The sequence below is a fragment of the Ictidomys tridecemlineatus genome, chromosome 15 (assembly GCF_052094955.1).
Source record: "Ictidomys tridecemlineatus isolate mIctTri1 chromosome 15, mIctTri1.hap1, whole genome shotgun sequence".
In the NCBI taxonomy this organism is placed as follows: Eukaryota; Metazoa; Chordata; class Mammalia; order Rodentia; family Sciuridae; genus Ictidomys; species Ictidomys tridecemlineatus.
In genome coordinates, this window is record NC_135491.1 from 21,455,338 (window position 1) to 21,472,377 (window position 17,040).

Here is a 17,040-nt window from a genome sequence, read left to right on the forward strand (position 1 = left end):
CGCGCCTCGTAAACATGCTTACAGTTATCATAGCTCGCATTGCCCTAAAATAAAAGAAAATTGGTCCTAAAATAAGCCTGAACTAATTAAACATATACCATCTTGTCGTCATGGAGACCAGAGTGAAGGTCATCAGATTCTTATGGCATGCAGGAGGGTGTTGGTGCCAAGAAGAGACAGGTGATTCTTTCAACTCCTGGAGAGAGGGCATCTCGGGGGCTGGATGGTGGGGAGGTGGGGAGGGAAGGACCACCACCCATTCCCATCCCTCTTTCCTCTCTGGGCCTGAGGGGAGGCGGGGAGGGAGAGCAGGGAAGAAATGGCACCATCTCTGCAGAATCCAGGAGGCAGTGAGTGTCAGGAGGGACGGTGAGGTGCCCCCTGCCAACGTTACTTCACGTTATGCCCAATTGGCACATTTGCCCCGGGGGTGGGGGTGGGGAAGGCATCTTTCCAAAGAAATGGGGTGTCATGTCTGAAGCGGATCACTCTGCCAGCTTCATCTGAGAGCTGGTCCTTTACCAAGAATCTAGATGCGGCTGGTTGGGAGTGCACGTGTGTGTGTGTGTGTGTGTGTGTGTGTGTGTGTGTGTGTGTGTGTGTGTGATACTGTACTCTGCATGCACATACAACCAGCACAAATGAATGTTTTGGGGAGATTCACCAATTCAAATTGTACATCTCGTAAATTTCCGTGAGAGTTGGATCCCCACGACCTTGGAGAAAACATGCAGGACTGGAGTCCTCAGCACACAGTGGGCTCTGGGGGGGCGGGGGGGCATCTCGGGACCATCTAGAAGCAATCCCCAAACTTGGAGAATTTTAGAATTGGGGTTAAGGTTTAATGTCTTTGCATGGCTGGGTGAGGAACAGATGATCCGTGGTTTGGAGATATAAAGATGAGGCTCCCCTTCCTGGGGGCTTCCGGTCCCTCCCTCCCTGTCTCTTCCGCGCCCTATAAAAACCCTTTTCATTTTCCCTCCCACCCTGCTGGGCTGGGACTGCTCTTCCTTTCTCTCTTCCCTTTTGCACTGTCGATTATGCACAAATCACTTATGGAAGCCACAGTGGAGTGACCCCAACTTCAGAGAAGCCTCCTCGGGGACACAATTAACGTCTGCTGTCGCCCACGTTGGCTGGGCTGACACCGGCTCAGATTCCAGAGGTGCTGTCCTCTCTCATGTGGCAGAGATGCCACTGAGAGGGGGCCACTGCCCGGAGACCAGAGGTTGGAAATGGACCGTGAGGACTTACGCCACTTCTGTGCCTAAGTAATTAGGACCCATCCAATGAGGCTGGTGAGCACCAGCCTCCCATCTCCTAAACCAGACTGCAGGCTGACTTCTCAGAGTCCAAATGATGACAATAGGAGAGAAAGGATCAAAGAAATGCCTCTAGAACCTGTTGGGCAGAGTGGTGCCTCATGGCTGGGAGAAAGTACCCCGAGACCCCTGCAGAGCTTCCACAGGCTAGTGTCCCAACAAAAGTGGGTCGGGAGCACCGATGTAGAATTTCTTGTGCTTTGGACCAAGAGCTCACTCGATGTGCTGTCTGCTGTCGAGGTCCCCTCATACCTTGCTGACGTCCACGGCCCCTCCTCCAGGTGGCCCTTCCTGTTGCTCCATGTCCCACAAGTGAGCACACATGCAGCCTTGAAGGTGCTTGTTCTCTCCTACTTTCAACACTCAACTTCCTCGGCACCTTGCACGGGCCTGGCACGTGGGTCTGCCTGAAGCCTGACAAATCAAGACCCTCCATGTTCCTCTGCCCTGGGCAGACGGAGTAGGGCCATCCTGCCGGTGCTCTGCGTTTCATTTCTGCGCATAGATTTCCAGTGTCCACAAAAGATACAGACCCATTCACTCCAGATCAAGTGGGCTTCCCTGGGGCTTGGAAATTCAGGATGAAGCTGTCGTAAACCATGGGAAACATAAAGGGTTGGTGGAAGGGGCACCTGCAGGCAGGTCCCACCATGATTCTAGGACAATTGTGGTCATGAAACAACAGAGTCCCTGCCTCTCCCTCACTTGTTTCTGATGTGACCGAAAGGAGTTAGATCTGAGAGCATTTTTCCCACTCAGCCTGGCCCTTTTTCTGCCACACCATCCACCCCAGCCTTGTCCAGAATCTCTATCCCTTCACGGTGAAGACAGGAGCAGTGGGTACCAAAACCTCACCTCACCCGGAGGTAGGAATCCCACCGTCTGTTCACCCAACAAATATCTCCAATTTCTGACATGGGACAGGCAGTGCTGAGTACCCAGAGTCCCAGGCCCATCTACAGGGACAGCAGCTGCCCACTCAGGGTGACTGCTGCCTCACAGCAAAACAGACGAGTCTTGTGAGGCCTCTGAATTTTCCAGTGAAGTCAGAAACACAGCTTTCGATGTGAAGTCCCCTGAGTTCTAAATGTTAACTACCAATTCCAGGCTTTCAGAGGCTCCGTGGGGGCCAAAACAATCAGGTCTGTAGACTGTTGGGAGCCAACACACACCTGCCTTTGACCTTCCCACCCAGACAGCCTGGGGCCCCTCACCCACCTGGCCCTTTCCTGCTGCCCTACATCAAGGGCCGGACTCCCGCATGAAGGGAGGCGATACTCCCCAGAAGTCCTGAGAGGCAGCTCGAGTGGGAGACACTTAGAAAACAACCTCCCACGATCACGGGCCACCCTTTGGGCTTTGCTCCTGGCACCGCTGCTGGGTCTCACACCCCAGTACCACTGGTGTCTCTGCCTACATCTCCTTCGCCTTCCTTCACGGCCCTGGGCCTCACCTCGGGAGTCTAGCTGTGGGCCCTGAAATTGCTCTCTGTTTGGAGATTATTGTGGAGCAGCAGTGAAGGGGAAGGAACTATTGATAATCCACCTCACGGATGGATTAACTCTCAGAAATAAAAAAAAAAAAATCAGGCTGGTGCTTGGATAAAGGGAGAGCTGAGCCTTTATGGAAGCAGCCTCTACACACACATCTGCGTGGCAACAGGATTTAAGGCTCGGGCGGCCACTCCACCCCTCTCTCTCTACATGGAAGAATAAATCACCTGTTGCCAGCACCCAAGGAAGCCCCTCCCACCCTGCTGGCTCTGCGTGGAAGAGCGCTGCAGGGCTCCTGAAGCTGTTTCCCAGGACTTGTCCCATCTATGACATGAAGCTCCCTTCATTTCTGAATGAGGATTTGACTATCACATCGCTGGAATGCAGAAAGCAAAGTGAACCCTGAGCAGTAAGGATATGAGGTTTGGGGAGTGAACAGGGGGTGGAGGGGTCACCCTGGAACCCAGGAACCCCAGAGGCAGCTCTAGAACTAGAACCCCCCCCCCCCCGGCATCATTATTCCACCCTTTCTTTGTGAGTCTGAAGCTGAAAGCTAACTGGCTTCCGAGGATCGGGGCTTCCTCCCTTTACCATGTATTCTCCAATCCCAAGGCACAGGTGAGAATCTCCTGGGGAGGAAGGGAGTGGCTCAGCATTGAGAAAATGCAGATTCCCTGGCCCTCTGCAGCAGCAGCTCTGCCTCCATGGGAAGTTGGGTGGAATTCAAGGTGAATCCTGAGCTCGGGGTGGGGTGGGGTGGGGCTCTTAGGACCATCCTGACTTCTCCCAATGTGCCCTCTCTGATCCTGGGGGCCAGCAGACAGGACAGTAGCTCTGGAGGCTGGGGGCTGTGTCTGTGGATGGCACTTTGAGCTGAAGGGAATGCTGAGCTGGAATAGGTGGTTTTTCGGGTGAAGAAGAAAGAGGGGCCAGAAAGACGGGAGAGGTGGGACCTCAACCTGGTGGGCATCTCTGCCTATGGCCGGCTGTGAGATGTCTCTCCTTTTCGTTCCTCTGGCCCCTCTGGAAATGGAAACCAGAGATTGTCTGGACCATGAGCCTCTCTGGCCCCTGCCAGAGACCCCAAGCACCCCACAAAATCTGTTGCCCCTTCCCAACCCTGCGAGCCTTCCAGATTTCATTCAGAGTCTGCTGCAGAGGAAACCACAGAGTCCCTTGAGGCTTCTGTGGGTCTGTGGATTCAGGTCCCCTGGCTTCTCTTGGCAGGGGCTGCGTACTTCTAGATGCTGTACATCCTGTTTTTTCATGGACCTTTCACAGTCCGATTTCTCACCCCAGACCCTCTTGAAATATTTTGCTTTTTAAATGTAAACTCTCACTCAACATGCAAACTCTTGACATTCCCAACCACAGCAGGGAGATGTCTCTAGAGTCTGCCTCGTAGGCGCCCATGGAAGGAAATATGGTGGTTTGGGGTGACAGCTGGGGCTACCAAGCTGAGAGGAGAAGGAGCCAACAGCCCTCTGCAAGAGCCCTTCCTCTCCTGGACAGTCTCCCACCCAGGGCTTACCAAATTCCTGGAATCGGAGCGCCCGGACTTGGGTCTTCATCAAGTTCTTAGTGGGCTTTTAAGAGAGTTTCTCGGTGCCACGGAAGACAAAATACCCCAATGATCAGTCACTGCTCGTCTCTGATGTTCACAATATGTCATACACAAAGCAGCACAGTTACATATTCCTGCAACATCCAGGGGTCAGAACCAGTTGAGACCCAAGAGGTCAGTGTGCTCCAGCTTCTCCTGTCCACAGGAAGCCTTGCCAGAGGTGAAGAGCCGTGGACATCCCAAAAAGGTAGATTTGCTATGGTGGAAAGGGCTGTGGTCCAAGATCCCCATGTGGGTAGACAAGTGGCTGAGATGGTCATGTGGGTCCAGAGAGATGGGTGAGCAGTGCCCTGACCTCTCAGCCTGCAAGGCACTCTTTAGGTGCATCAGGAGCTGACCCAGGACCTTTCAGAGGTTAAATTAATGGTGCCAACTGTAACTCCGCACACTGGTCACCTGACTGTTAACATCATATCTACAAAACAATAAATGGGCAACCTTGAGATATCAAGATCACCATGTAGACAAAGCCTGGGGTCCAGGAACCTGAGATTCCTTCCAAGACCAGATAGTTGACTGGTTTCTGCATAGGTCCAACCTGACTCAGCCACAGGGTGATCAAGGGCAATACCACTGGATAAGAACCAATGTTTGCTCTAATTTGGATTCATCATCTTTAAGAAACTATTATGCAAAACTTCATAACTTTCTCCGACTGTCAAAAAGTCATCAGTTTGCTTCTTCCACAAATAAGTTCTGTGCCCTAATAACTGTTCACCTCAAAAGAAACTTTCTTGATAATACTCTGTTTTAAGTCCTTGTTAAAGGACCTCCCTGCAAGAAGTTCCTCAAAAATATATTAAAAATCATATTAAAGTCATTTTCATAAAAATGTGTGTTGAGAAAAGACAAGTTTAATTCTCAAAGGCTCCATTATTGGAGCAAAAATTAATATTTGTACTGTTTCTAAATTGGAATAAAATTGCAAAGATGCAAACACCATCCTATATCATAATCTATAAACCAGTCACAAACGTTAAATCAACTGTAAAAATGATTTAAAATCTACATGAATAATTTTATTAAACTGATTTGAAATCATATTTTGTGCTACCTTCATTTATTAACCGAGTCTCCAACAACAATGGGGTTAGAATGGATTTTTGCAAATAGAGATGTTCTGCTCCCAAATAATGCCATCCATGAACAGGCTCCCCTCTCCCAGTGGGCGTGTCCTTCCACCACATGGCATAGAGAATGGACTTTTGGAAAGAAAGCTACAGTAATCACACATTACAAATTGCCACAGAGTCCCAATCAGCACACTTAAAGACTCGGTACACAAGGGTTCTCGTTCATACTGTATAGAAAATTATTTCTTGTGAGCACTCAGCATAGACTGTGTGCAAAGACCTTACATGTGAAGGAATTTCTCAGAATATTTTGAATTTAAAAGTAAGGTTATGTAGGCCTGGTTTGGTGGCTCAGGCCTGTAATCCCAGCAGTTTGGAAGGCTGAGGCTGGAGGATGGGGAGTTCTAACCCAGCCTCAGCAGCTTAGCAAGTCTCTAAGCAAGTTGGCAAGACCCTGTCTCAAAATAAAAAATAAAAAGGGCTGGGAATGTGGCTCAGTGGTTGAGCACCCCTGGGGTCAATCTCAAGTGTACATACACAAAAGCGCGCGCGCACACACACACACACACATACACACACACACACACACACACATAGTAAAGTTATGTAGCCATGTTTCATTATCCTTTGCTGGAGAGGGCCTGGGACTCCTTAAGCATGCAGCCCTCATTAGTTAATCACTTAAACTAGCAGCCTAGGGTCGATCTTTCTGAGACTTCTGAGGTCCCTCTCCTCTGCCTTCAATGCTGATGCAAATCAGCAGAGCACCAGATACCAGTTTGCCTCTTAAGAATAAGAGGAGTTTAGAACCTGTGTTAAGACGGCCCTTCAGGATGCTGGTCGGACGTTCTTTGCAGACTTGTTGGCTTGCTAAACAAATCCTTTTCCTTGCCCCAACAACTTAACCTCAGTCATTGGGCCCTTTTCGAGGGATAAGTAAACAGACCTGGATTGGGTAGCAGGTAAACTACTGAAAGTCCTCATTGTTGAATATCCACTTGTGAGAGAAGCTCAGAGAGCTGTTGTCTCCACATTCCTCATTGTGCATGAAGAACAATCGCTAAACCAGAATGTTAAGGAATATCTTCCCTCTGGGTGCCAGGAGACACGGAAATCAGAGTGGCGCACACACTACCTTGGCTCTGAAAATAGGAACTCTCAAGCAGAGAACACTTCCACTAATATACCCCGGCTTAGAATGTCCCCCACCTCCCTCTCCAAGGCTTTTCTTACTGGCCCCAGGATAACAGAATGCTTGGGGACTCAAGGCTCATTGCACCCAAACACTAAGTCAGCAAACTCAGGGGCAAGCCCTTTGGCCCCAGTACACAGCAGAAGAGAGGATGTCTTGCTAAACTTGCTCCACATCTCCCTGGAAATGTCTAATGACCCCAAATTCAAAATTGCATATCCAGTTCCCAAGAGGTGGAACAAAAGAACTCCAAGACCAATAGGCACTGTCCTGTAGACAGCACCAGGACTTAGAACTATGAGGCCAGCTGGGGAAACTGTGCCCCAGGAGGCTTTGGACTGCTTGCTGCACCTTTCGGGGAACTTGGTAATCATGGCCTCCTGCCACCCACAGCTACAGGAGTTTCTCAGGGGGACAGAAAGGCTGTTAGAGATGTGGTCAGGACAGCAGGGAGGATGGCAGTGGAGCCACAATCCCATGCTCACATGACCTGTTCACATGGCAAGTGTCATTCTCCTTGGCCACTCACTGGGTGTGGCAGGAGGGACCATCTCTGTGTATTTAGACGCCTCCTTGGCCCTGGTGTCTAAATACAAAGGCTGCCTTTTACCAAACACCTGCTACTCCACGGCAGGTTTTGACTGACCTCTGTTCCCAGCCAGCAGCAGGAGGAAACGGTGGTGAATGCCCCCAGATGCCCAGCTGATGATCAGGGATGTATGAGGCCAACCCAACGTCCTCCGCCTCTCAGGTGGGGTCACTCTGAGGGGTGTTCCATAGCAGCTCTCCGAGTCCCCAATGCCCCATCCACCCCCTGGACTGGACTCGATAAAGGGTGCACTTTGCTGGATTCCTTCCCTTCCCAAAGGGTCCTCCCTGCAAAACTCAGATGATCCTGGAGGACCTGCATCCTTACCTCCAGTTCTGCTTCCCCAGAAACCACCACGGGAGAGCGATAAACAGATTCCCACCGGCAAAGTATCTTTCTCCTGCCCTGACGGTATTCTTTCCTGCCTGATACTCTGAAACCACTCCTGTTTTAGCCCCCGAGGCTGCACTGCAGGGTGCCTGGGACAGGGACACCCAGAGAGCGCACCAGGACTACTTAGAAGACTATTACCTATTCCCCTTAAGGAGCGCGTCCCCTGACGTGCCCCCCACCCAGGCCCCTATCAAGTCTCGCGCTGCCAGCCTGCCAACCTGCCTCTCCCAGATAAATAATTCAGGGCGCCTCATCTCGGAAACACAATATCTGCCTCTTGGAGGTGTCGTGTGACCTTTCACATCATTTCCCCCAAAAGTTAATTTCTGTGATGAATGCAATACACTCAAACCCATAAATCTGACTGTCTGAAGGATTCAAATTAGGAATTATTGACAGCTGATGGAACCCCAGTGCAGAGATGAAGCGGGTTTTCGCATCTGTCCGTCTGAATGTTGGAATGTGTATTGATTAAAATATGACGCGCTACAGAACCCAACATAAATCTAAACTCTATTAGATTAACACGAGCATTCAATTAACATAAAATGACAACGGAGGAGAAAAGGGCGGCGTGTCGGTCACTGGTAATATTTTAGCCATAAACACGGGGAACCTGCAATCGCGACGTGTGTTTGTTACGTGTGTTGGGGTGGGTGGGGGCCGCGCCTGAGGGTCAGGTGGGCTGTGATCCCGGAGGTGGGTCCCACCGGACGAGGAAGAAAGGGCGGCTGTGACTGGTTGATTAGGGTCTGTGTTACCATCACGTTTACTTTACGACTGGGTAGCAGGCAATGGTGCCTACCGTGTAGGGAGACTCTCCCCTGGAGGGCATGCCACCAGACCAGACTACACGCAGAAAATCTGAGTCAGCTTCTAAGAGGCAAAGAGGACACTCTGGGTGAATTTAGGACCCCAGGGTGGGGCATCTCAAATTATCCCAAGGAAAGGAAGGTAGACATTTGAAAATGAACTGAAAAGATTAGTCCCTGCGTGGATGGAGGAGGATGAGCAGAAAGGGGGTAATGAGAGAAAAGTGCTATTTTTCAAAGCCTCTGAAATACCAGGCTCAGCTTCCCCTGGTGAGGAGGGCTCCATCACATGTCACCTGGAACAGCTGGCTTTGCAGATGGGGAAGTCGAGGCTAGAGACTAGACTAGACTAGAATAGACTAGACTAGAGCCTCTCTTCAGCCTCCAGTGTTCATACTAACAGATTCTCTAGCTAGGAATAACAAGGAACCAGGAGAAAACGTCCCTATAATGGAGGAGCGGGTTTGGGGACTCTATGTGTCAGTTGTGACCCTGTTTGCCAAACGGGTCCTAAAATAGACTTCTCCATAGAAACAATGCCCCAAGTCGAACTGAATGCCCAAGACAGTCCTCCCAATGAAGCACCTAGTTTATGTGTTCACTGGAAACCATTCTAAAGTCATGTGTTGCTGTATAACATATCACATTTGAGAGTCCTTAGTTGGGAATACTGAGGAAACACCTGGGAGGTGACAGCCCTGGGGGCTGTGACGGGATGCTCTGGATCATCAGTACAATCACGGCCTCCCCAGGCACCCAGACACCTTGGTAAGAAAAGACACCCACGTGACCACCTCTCCCAAGTTCGTAGTTGCAGAACTTTCTAAGTTCAGTTTTTCTGGCCATGGAATTGATCTTACTATGAATAAAATATTCTTCCAAGAGAAACATACACACTGGGTTAGGAAGGAGGTGACCCAGGTCAAGACCTCGATGGCCCCACGGTGGGGCCTGGCTTTTAGGAGCTGGGGCTCCATCCGTGTTCATGAGCACCTGCAGGCTGCCAGCTGCAGACCACATTCTTTAGAGTCCCACTGACAAGGGCAGACTCGGGGCAGGCCTGTCCTGAAGTGGGGAGGGCGGTGGAACCCTCCCTTCTAGCTGCACCAGACCTGGGGGATGCTCTTGCAGAACTTGTCAAGCCAAGGTATTGGCAGCGTCCCTGGAGGAATGCATTTTGCGATTGAACTCAGTTGAGTTGAGGCTGTTCATGGCTGCAGCCGATGTCGACTGAGTGTCTTGTCTATTTATACTTCGTGCTTTTTATGGGACAGTACCATGCTAGGAACATGATGAGTTAGACACATGTCGGTGTCACTACAAAATCAACCACCTCCTCCCTAACTCCGGTCACCAATGAGGAGCCACCTCCCTTCAGTCTAAGGTCAGGACTTCTTGGGGTCTCTGCTCAACTCTTCTCTGGTTCCACTAATGGTCCCTGCTCTACCGTCTGCCATCCAGAGCACCCAAGATGAGGTGGACAAGATAGCTCACAAGATGACCTTGACCCTGGCTGCTGTCTATTCAACCCTCACCCAGCCACTGCCTCCACCCCACACCCTCTGTTCCAGAATGGGCCTTTTAGCTGCCTGGCTGGACCAGCCTCTCATGACTCATCTGTGCCACTCCCTCAGCTAAGGAGCTCTCTGACGGTTTCACCAGCATCTAGCTAGTCCCCTCTGGGATTCCAGTTGACCCCTTCCTTCAGGAACTTCACACCAGACCTCCCTCTGGGCCTCAGGTGTGAACAGTATCACGGCGCATTGCCCAAGAGCATGGCCCACCCTGAATGACAACCACCCAGGTACTCGTCCATTACACCATGGTGATCTCCTAGCAAATAACCGTCCAGCCAGCCTTGTTCCTCCAGGGCCTGGAGTGGGCCTGCCAGGAAGTCTGAGGCTGGCAGATGTTCATCCAGGGCTTCCTGTGTGCCAGGCTCCACACGGAGAGCCTTCTCCATGCCGATTTCCCCATTCCATCCATATGACCTTCCTAAGCAGGAACACTGATTGTGACTCTCCTCATTTAACAGGCAGAACAATCCAGCCTAAAGAAATGCCTTAGCTTTCCGACATCACTCAGGTTGTGAGGGCAAAAGTCAGGATTCTAACCCAGACCTGACCCCAGAGCACACTCTGAGCCTCCCTTGTACCAGGCCTCAAGCCACCTGGGTAAACCCTCCATGCTTGTCCTGGGAAGAGCCCAGAGGGATGCCCCAGGTGAGGATAGCCTCCGGCATGAAGTGACCCAGAGCTCATGCAGACACCAGGCAAAGGCACTGTGGGATTCCTTGAACCCTGGGCCAGCCCGTGCCCACAATGAGCAGAGAAAGAAGTGGTTAGTTTGGGGTGAGGCGGGTGTAGACCTGTGTGACTCGGGCCCAGCTCTCCTACCATGTTCTCCTGCCTCCACTGAGAAAAAGGAACCACCTAGGCTTGCTCCACATCACACCCTTAGGTTTTGCACACAGCAAACATTCCACGAATGCACACTGTCTCAATGAGCACATGATTGAACAAAGCAATCCGCCTGAGGTCTCTTTTACTTTCTTCTATGCATTTATTTTTTGTATCTCTCTATATTTTCCCAATACTCTGGTGATGACAAACCTGAACATTTGTGGGTTGAATCTACGTACCCCATGCAGCCCCCAGCAGAGCCATCTTGCAGGGGTTATAAACAGCAGAGCCCAGTCCTTCTGTAAGTATTGGGTGCCCTCTAGTGGCCATTTTGGGATTGAAACGCACTAGGGTCCTTGCGCTGCAGAGTGAGATTCTCTGGAGCTAAGGACAGGGACACCACCTGCTTAGGAGAGTGGTCTGCCACCCCCAGATTCCCCGGAGCCTGTCCCTTCTTTCTTCAGTCAAGTTGGATACTGAGGCTGAGCCCCCAGAGAAGTTGACCACAGACAGACCAGGGCAGCCCTTCCCTCGTGCACCACTGAGCTGTCCAGTCTCCAGTGGTCCTGGGGACCCATCTGCACAGCTCAACCTGACAGATGCCCAGTTTGGGGGATTAGGAGAGGAGACCTGACCAGAGAGGACACAGTTCCCACAACCCCAGGCCAGCCTTGGCGCACCTCAATGTGACATCCGGGCCACTGCTCCTGCTGTAGCTCCTGCTCCAACCATGGTCTAGCTGGGTTTAAGAGGCCTTTGGTCCTACCACTGATGACTCCTGGGCACGAAACACCTGGGGAATGATGCCCCAGGAGTGTGAGTGGCCACTCTCTCACCTCTCAGCTGCCCACACCCCCTGAGCTGGGCCCAAGGCCCCTGTACTTTTGGCTCCTTCTTCTAGACATTCGGGGTTTGGAATTCGTTCCTAATAGAACTCAAATTCCTCCATCTAGCACTGTGGGAATGAGGCCTGGGCACCCAGGAGGTTCCCAGGAAGCTGAGCTGAGTTGGAGAAGGTGGGATTGGGAGCCTCTTGACAGCTCCCATGGTATCGGCTGGGAAGACCTTGCCACCAGTTAGGACCTGGACAACACTCAGGCTGCTGCTGCCGCACATGACCTGGGGGCTGGCACTGCTGCTCAGATCACCCTATGGCAGGGCCACACACGGAGCCTCTGAGCAGCCGTCCGCAGTGACATGCAGGGCAGAGGCTAGAGAGCCTTCAGACCCTGCCGCAGGCCTAACTCCACACTAAAGCTTGGGTGGCCCCACTTACCGGATGCCTGGCCTCTGTCTGCACAGCTCCTTGGGGTTGCCATGAACCCCCAACGTGGACTCCAGGGTCCCGGATGAGAGCTCCCAGCACTGTACCCAGGTGGGACCTCCACTGTCCAGACCCCAAGAAGCACCACCAGCCTGGCCTGGGCCAGAGGATGCAGTTTATTGAGGGGGAATAACTCTATAAAGGATTGGACCAGGGATACCGGATGCACCCCAGTAAGAAAGAGAGAGAGAGAATCAGTCTCCCCTGGGAGAGTTATTTAAGTCACGGTCAGAAGCTCCCAACCTAAAGTGACTCAGCAAAGCATCAGGGATAATCCCTAGAGCAAATGTCCAAATTTTGCAAACTCTTATTTCCTGGAGAGAGGGGCTAAAATGTGACCAGGGCCATTATCATGAACTGAAAATTGAATATTTTTCTAATACTGTGTTTATCATCCCAAAAGAATCCAGATTGCTTGGGGCAGTTAGTACTTCTAAAGAGCACTGCAGTCATTTTAGAGATAAATTACACACCTATTTAAATGATATGACTTGAAATGACGGTGCCCTCGGGACCTAGTTTCAAAGCTGCCTGTTCTGATGGCCAGCTGTGTGACCTGAGGTAGAGTTACTTAACCTCTCTGAGCCTGATTTTTTCCCCATGTGTGAGATGAGGCTAATAATAATTCATGACTGGCAGGGTTTTAAGTTCACAGCATAGGTTTGAGCACATTGGAAGCTATCAGCCCAAGATGGATACACTACTGCTCAACTATTATCATCTACTACTATGATGAATGGGTCGGTAGGTGTTCATGTATCACTCTGTGTCAAAGAACACTTGACACGCTCCAGGCTCACAGAGCAGATAGGTGTTCACTTAGGAATTTGAAAATCGTGCGATTATCTCATTTCTTATTATTGGGCAAAAAAAAAAAAAAAAGGTTAAAAAATCTGTAGCCAGTCTTGGACCATGGTCTTATACACAATGTTTGTCAGTTATTTCCATTAACCTTGACACAAGATCTTCCAGATGCTTTGCTATCCTGGTGTCTCCTAACCACCCACCTCTCCATCTCAGGCCCCTTCAGCATGGACAAGGCACCTAGATGGACACAGAGCAGGAAACACAGGTGGGGAGACCATTGGTGCGGGAGGGCGAACTTTCCCAGCCCAGGGGCCCTTCCTGGCCCTGTTAGCCTGGCAGCACAAGGAGCCAACTCCCCACCCGCCCAGACCTGTGCACATCCCAGCTCTGCCCCTGGGGCCCTCGACAGTTCCCCTGAACCTGTTTCTTCTTCTGAAAAAACAGGACAATGACACCTGTCCAGGTGGGCAAATGCTGTCGTGTGAAGAATACCCCCTGAAGCTGGGAGTCCTGGAACACACAGTGGTAGGTGTTGATGTCACAGTGTCGCAAGATGCCAACAAGTTAGCTTTGACAAGAGGCTCCCAGCTCACAATTCCTGGCAGGAGCACACACCAAGGTGTATTTGAAAGTACCTGAGCGGCACAAAGAGGCAAGAGACACTCAGCCCCTGACCCAGGGTCCAGCAGATCTGAGTTCTATGTTTCTGTGTCTTTCTTTTTTCTTTTTGTACCAGGGATTGAACCCAGAGACACTTAACCACTGAGCTACATCCCCAGCCTCTGTTATTTTCAGACAGGGTCTTGCTAAGTCACTTAGGGCCTAACTAAGTTGCTGAGGCTGGCTTGAACTCACCATCCTCCTGCCTCAGCCTCCCAAGCCTCTGAGGATTACAGGCATGTGCCACCATTCCTAGTTTTTTTCTAGACCTTTCCAAAAATTGACTGATATGCTCTGTAAAATATCCTGGATTTAGAATGCAAGTCAGCCCACCCCCCTCTATCTCTCTCTCTCTCTCTCTCTCTCTCTCTCTCTCTCTCTCTCTCTCTCTCACACACACACACACACACACACACACACACACACACACACACACAAATGGAGAAAAGAAAACCCGTTCCTGGGCCTCAACTCTGAGACTGGGGAGACTGGACCAGTGATATCTCTGGCTCCTCTCTCACCCCAGGTGTGGGGTTCTGGAACTCTGTCACCCTCGCGGGGTTTGCACCCTCAGCCCAGGACTCCAGGGATCCGAATGCCTAGAGGGACTCAAGGGGAGCTGAGCTGGCTGGATTTTAGCCCAACAGAAATAGGAGTTCCCATTGCTGTGCAGAGGCCGCCATCTACTGGTCAGATGAGGTAATAGCAGCCAACTCCCGCCAGCATCCCCAGGAGAGGATCAGGAATAAAGAGGGAGGGGAGAAGGAGGAGGGGAAGGAAGAGGAGAGGGCAGGAGGGAACATGTCCAGCCCAGCCAGTAGCTGATGCAGGAAGGAACCCAGCAGCAGGGCCCTGAGCCACCTGGGGCATCAAAGCTGAGAAGCAGCTGAGTGCTGGGGGGGGGGGGGCTGGGGAGGCAGGCCTGCACCTGCTGCTGGGAGGGCTGGGCCTGAGCACTGGGTCTCCTGGGAGACAAGTACCAATGAAGCAGGGAGCATGCATGCGCATTCCTGTCTGCAGACAGGCACCTTCCGTCTGTGGCCAATGACCCCTCCTTCTTCCTCAGCTCTCTGATCCCAAATGATGTACCTGCTGCTCAGGGTCCCTCAGAATCCTGCCCCCAAGTTCTTGCTTCTGCTGGTCCCCCATCAGGTTTTTCAGGGGTGTATCGTGCAGCTGGAGGAAAACCTGTCTTGATGCTTTGGGCCTGGCTTGGATATGTAAAGGAGAAGAAAGAGTCTCCCGACGGCTTTAAAACAATTGGCTCGGTGCATCCTCTCTTCCTGAGCCAGCCACCCAGATTTGGACCAGCCAGGATCTTCAGGAGTCCCCTTCAGGAAATCCAGACCAGCAACAGTGGTGTGGCCCTGTGGAAGCCCAGCCCAGGCAGGCCTCCCACAGCCCACAGGGCCACATAGCCAGGCTGAGCTGAGTGGAGCTACCCCAATTGGTGCCCTGGCCTCTGTGTGTAGGAAGTCACAGGGAAATGTCCCCTGAGATAGCACTGAGAACGATGCAATTCTGTTTATCTCTTTTAAAACTTTCAATTATTTTTTTAAGATTTTTTTTTCAACCCCAAGCGTTTCCTCTTAGTTAATTCAGGGTTCCCTCCAAATCTTTCAGAAGCAGGTTGTGCCCTTTTCACAGGTGGATACACAGAGGCCTGGGGCAGAGAGGTGGATAACTGCCAGGCTGCTCATCTCAGCCAGCAGCTGGGCCTCAGTCCTCAGCCCTCCCAGCCAAGGAGTCCACACGGTGCACCTGGAATCAGAGATCTTTCTAGCAGAAAGCTTTCTTTGATACCAGTTGCACTGACTCACCAGGGAGCAGAGTGTGTTTAAAAGCCTGAATTTTGTTCCCCAGCTCCACCCTCAAAGACTCTTACCACTTGCCAATTAAAAACAAAAACAGATAAAACCAGCTGTGTCCACCCCAGTCATTGTGTGGCAGGAACTTTCTGTACATGCACACTGTCCCGAGACTACCATCCCATGAAGGCAGACAATTTTTGTCTCCTCCGTTTTGGTACCAAGAATTTGAGACTCAGAGGAGTTAAGTGACTGACCTGAGGTTACACAGGCAGTGTGAGTGGAGCCACAGTCTGGTGCCTGCTTTTATTCATTGCTTGTTCCCAGAGCCTGCAAATGCCACCCACCTCCATCAGCCCTTTCCTCTATGGAAGCAGCCTGGCATGATCCAAATGTTAGGACTCCCAGTTCCTAAAACACAGGGTCCGGCAGCCCAAGGTCAGGGTTATTACAGTTTATACAACTGCAATCACTAAAGAAGAACTAAGACAGAACAGGCAGATTCTGGCAGCTGTTGAGAGATCGACTTGGTGGGGGTGGGAGGGACGCGGCAGGAATTCCTCCAGATAACACCCTTTGAAACCTTCCCATGATGAAATTAAAAGTGGGCCTTAAGTGATTTATTTTTTCAATCTGTGAATCTAAACAAATGATCTCCCTTCTAGGTACATCTATCATATGATCTCCTTCGCAGCTGTGAAAAAAATGCTATTAGTGCTTTCAAAGCAGTTTTATCACAGATTAAAGAAGCCCAGGAAAAAAAAAAAAATTGGCAGCCAGAGTCAGCCATATGCCTACTTGACCTAGGACCGTAAACCTGTTGTTCATTCCAGAGAGGGGATTACGGCATTACTTTTAGTAAGTTGCTTTTCATATGGAAATTTCTTTTCACAGTAAAGATCTGTCTTTAATAGCATCATCCTAAAAACATGCCTATTTTTTAATTCCCTGATCATGGACATATAGATTTTTATAGTGTCTGCAAGCATACATTAATGTTAATTTCTCCATTCTCCTTTGTATTTTGTTAATGTCACAATCTGCTGTAAAACCTTGCCAAGTTTCTTAACTGTCATGGTAATTCCAAGACCTATTCTGCACTCTTTGACATTTCAGGACAGAACAAGGCAGTAAAAATAGATTAGAAACAGCTTATAAGTATTATAAAATCTAGAACTTTACAGATGGCGGAATTAGGTCTGCTGAATGGAAATTTAGCAACTCTGAACACAATAATATTAGAAAAAGGCTATTCATTTCGAAGGTAAATATTTGGAAGTGGTGGTATAATGGCGACCAGAGGAGTGGGGGGGGGACCTATAACATGCAGCGGGGTTATATTATTTTAAGCAGCTTACTGGATGCATAGACCACATCCTGAAGAGTTTCGGGTTTCAAAGGTTCTCTCTCCCCGCTACCCCCATATAAATAAAGGACACATAGTAAGAGTTTGATTTTATTCATGGTCAGTTCAAAGATCACACCAATTATTTCACTCAGAGGATTTGTCTGCGTTTTCCTAAGTTAAAGCAGAGCGTTAC

General features: G+C 50.4%; 1 protein-coding gene across 16 annotated transcripts in view; it reads right to left on the minus strand.

Annotated features, from left to right (window-relative positions):
• Positions 1 to 17,040, minus strand: part of Znf536 (zinc finger protein 536) — a 431,882-nt gene that overhangs the window by 26,440 nt on the left and 388,402 nt on the right. The gene's annotated exons all lie outside the window — the stretch shown is intronic.